The following is a 4,210-nucleotide window of genomic DNA, read 5'->3' on the forward strand; positions in this document are numbered from 1 at the left end:
CAGCCCTCGAACGGTCGGCTCGGTGCCCGAAGGCGATTGATGAGCGTTTAAATATTTTCTGCCGTGGGTCAGGAACTGGTAGTAGAGGACGCCGAATGGAGGCCGCCATCTTGGTTTTGGTGAGTAGATTTTGGTTTGTTTACTATTTTGGATTTTACTTCTTCACAACGGCTGCTTTCAGGGCCAGTTTGGTCAGCTTGGCAGCCCGCTAGCCTCGATGATGGAGTACTGGTAGATGATCTCGGACGTAGTTCTAAAGATGACAGGAAGCGTTATCAGGACCAAAGCCGTGAGGCAGTGAAATGAAGGTCGTATCACCCAACAGCCTAGGATACAGCCCTCGGCCGTTAATCGGCATAACATTCCCCATGATACAATGGTTTTGGAGTGCATGTTAACGCAGGTACGTCAACTACTACGTCTATCTGTACGGCATGCATTGGTTTCTGTCATCTAAAGTAGTAAGTCGTTGATATCTAACTGTAAACCCTCATCGGAGATAGCGGGTAAAAAGTAAAATCACAAAAATACTGAACTTAGAGGAAGATCAATTGGGAAAGTTCATAATCACATGGCAAAATCAAATAACAAAACGCATCAAAAACGAATGGACAAGAACTGTCATATTCCTGACTTGGTACAGGCATTTTCAAATGTAGAAAATGGTGGATTAAACCTGGTTCTATAGCGCTAACCCTCTCACTTTTGTAATGACAGTCTCATCAATTTCCGATATTTTTACATTGATGCGTTAAATAAACAGACACAATAAATATAATAGTCAAAATATGGGTACATCAGTCATCATCGTTTAACAATTTTTAAAAGAACAATTTAACAGAACACAAAAACATCTACTATCTACGAACACATTTATTGAGTGTCTGACGTCAGAAAATTTTATACGTCACATAAATTTGTCGTTCAATGTGCGTACAAACAATTTTAAAATTTTCATGGGAATGTTAGCATACAGGGTTAAAAAATCAAAAGTATGTAAGAATAAATTTAAGAAATAGACCGAGATTTAAACTAGTCCAAAAGTTATATATAGAATTTATAAGAATCCAAAAATAGTTAATACCACTACGCGATTGAATGATTTTGACGTTTGAGGTTCAACGTATATTGTAATTCATAATAGAAATATATCATAATGACATATAATAGAACAATATCATACTGACGGGATCTTTTAAAGTACAGTCACGTTATAAGAACAAAAGAAATACAAAAAGTCGCAAATACAAAACAAACCACAAAAAAATGAAAGCCAATACAAACACATTGACGAGAGGAGAGCTGGCCCAGCAATTCCGTTCATCTGTAAGGACTGAGAGGTGACTGTTGGATTCTATAATTGTTAATCCCGAATATTCTAGAATAATTAAAGCCATGTCACACAGGTAAGATTGAAAATAGCTTTGTCGTTGTTTGTATTGAACATTTGAATTAAAGCCCACGTGACACAGGTAGATTGAAAATAGCTTTGTCGTTGTTAGTATCGACAATTTGAATTAAAGCCCACGTGACACAGGTAGAATGAAAATAGCTTTGTCGTTGGTAGTGTAACAGGAGGCTACGTCACGAAACCCTGCTGACTACTTAAATATATGATATTGGCACATATATATCGAGACTGACAGACGAACCATGGATGCTCTTCTAGGGCACTGGCTTTAAAAACTAATTTTCTACATTTGAAAATGCCTGTACCGAGTCAGGAATATGACAGTTCTTGTCCATTCGTTTTTGATACGTTTTGTTATTTGATTTTGTCATGTGATTATGGACTTTCCGAATTGATTTTTCTCTAAGTTCAGTATTTTTGTGATTTTACTTTTTCTTATATACATATTTATTATGTACAAGTTCATATGTATACATTAGCAGTGATTACATTGTTCAATAATGAGACACGTTGATAATTCTGTAGTGGAGACGCATATTTTTATACGACCGCTAAAATTGAAAATTTTTTGATCGTATATTGGTATCACATTGGCGTCGTCGTCCGAATACTTTTAGTTTTCGCACTCTAACTTTCGTAAAAGTGAATAGAAATCTATGAAAATTTAACACAAGTTTATGACCACAAAAGGCAGGTTGGGAGTTTTGGTCCCAATATTTTAGGAAGAAAGGGCCAAAAAGGGCCCAAATAAGCATTTTCTTGGTTTTCGCACTCTAACTTTTGTAAAAGTGAATAGAAATCTATGGAAATTTAACACAAGGTTGTCACGGATAGACGAGAGCTGACTTAGGAGTTTGTACTTACAGATAATAAATGACTACTTTAAACAAAATAACAATTTAATATTGTACAAATTTACAAATATAAATAAATGAAATAAAATGAATTAATAATGTCAAATGTTTAATGAACTGTTCCTTCTTTATATTTAGCTTTGAAATCTGGATAACGATACTACGGAATGTTACGTATTTGGTTTTATGGTAACTACACAAAACTGGCCCATCATAAGCGGTGTACACATTACGGCTGCCCTATTGTCTAGACTCGACTCCAAATATTGTAGGTTGCCAAACTATTGATGAAAAACATGGAACGTCGCACCGTCAACAGGTTTCACCACCATTTGTAATATATCTCCATACTTTACTAATCAAACTACATACATCTAGCCTGAAACTGGGACCTATTGAAATACATACTGTACGTTAAAATACAATACTATACTCAAGAAATATACATAATTATGTTTATGTATTACACATGTCGCATAAATAATGACAAATACTTAGTAAGACTACTTATTTTCAATCTATAGAAGATTACAGCATATTGAATAATGCATTACTTATACTCAAATAATTACGGCATATCGTATAATGCCTTACTTTACACAATACAAGCTACGGCATATCGAATAATGCCTTACTTTACACAATACAAGCTACGGCATATCGTATAATGCCTTACTTTACAAGTCACATAATTGACTTTATTGTATACTATCATTATACAATTACTACACACAATATACAGCTTTTAACGCTGAATATACATTTATGCTTATACGTTGCATATTACTTTACATACTTATGGAGATACACACATCATTGCATTATCGTACACAAACGTTCCTAAAATACCAAACGGTTTCGACACTCGAATAATTACTATAACCGAAAATATATAACCGTGTTAAACTTTCATTATAATGAACATTAATTGACTTGTGACAGTTACAAAATAGCAATGTCAAAAATTACAATTACAATTTAAATAAATATTCTATATTTGCGTTGTTGCAGAAAACTGAACACTTTAGAACGAATAATGATTAAATAAATAAGAATAAATTGAGTCCTACCTCAGAAATCCAGTGTGTGTGTCCACGCCACATTGTAAACTAACTTTATACAAAACACATATACACCTTGACTCGTTAAGGTGTTACCTGAGAGTGAATAGTCAGCTCATCAAATACAGGTATCACATGTTACTCAACCCGTTCGACAAGTTTACAGGTAAATGCCCAAGTAAATAGTGGACACTACCTAATTAATTAGATGTAAAATGTGGACATGTATTATACACTGAAGTCTGCAGAATATAGCATTTATAAGATACTGACGCTCTGCAAATCGAAATAGAATTAACAACCAAAATAACAACATATATGTGAGTAACCAAAGTCACCCTGTGACAAAGGTTTATGAGCCTTCGACCTTAGTAAAAAAGCGGGACATAGCGATCCTATATTCCTTAGTCAGTGTCGTCAGCGTCCATGGCCACAAATATTCACTCTGGTTACAAGTGTTTGAAATTTTAATAACTTTCTAAAACTATCCTGGATTTCTACCAAACAGAGAATTGAAAATTACACACTGAGAATTCAAAGACACACTGAGATGAAATAAACTGAATAAACACACAGTGAGAATTGAAAATTACACACTGAGATTTGTATGCACATTACTTATGAATATTCATGAGATGAATAATTCAACAGATTAATAGCTTGGTCACCCGAACTCTTGTCACATAAAAATATCATTCGGAACACCTCGCGTTACTTTCGTATCTCCTCGTCGGTGTCATATCCTGTCAAAATTTTCAAAGGAGGTGAAAAATATATACAGATGCATTAGAACTCTCGAGTTTCCTTATTATGTCGATCAACGATACAGAAGATTTAGGGGAATTCTTCACATCTTTATATTGTATGTTTTTGAAAATACTAAT

General features: G+C 34.3%; 1 long non-coding RNA gene across 1 annotated transcript; it reads right to left on the reverse strand.

Annotated features, from left to right (window-relative positions):
- Positions 1 to 2,292: 2,292 nt before the first annotated feature.
- Positions 2,293 to 3,676, reverse strand: LOC139494805 (uncharacterized). Its single transcript, XR_011657161.1, has 2 exons — positions 3,336 to 3,676; positions 2,293 to 2,657 (listed from the first exon to the last, which is right to left on the reverse strand). It is a non-coding gene; the product is annotated as an uncharacterized lncRNA (long non-coding RNA).
- Between the last annotated feature and the right edge of the window lie 534 nt (positions 3,677 to 4,210).

The sequence above is a fragment of the Mytilus edulis genome, chromosome 11, assembly GCF_963676685.1.
Source record: "Mytilus edulis chromosome 11, xbMytEdul2.2, whole genome shotgun sequence".
Classification (NCBI taxonomy): domain Eukaryota; kingdom Metazoa; phylum Mollusca; class Bivalvia; order Mytilida; family Mytilidae; genus Mytilus; species Mytilus edulis.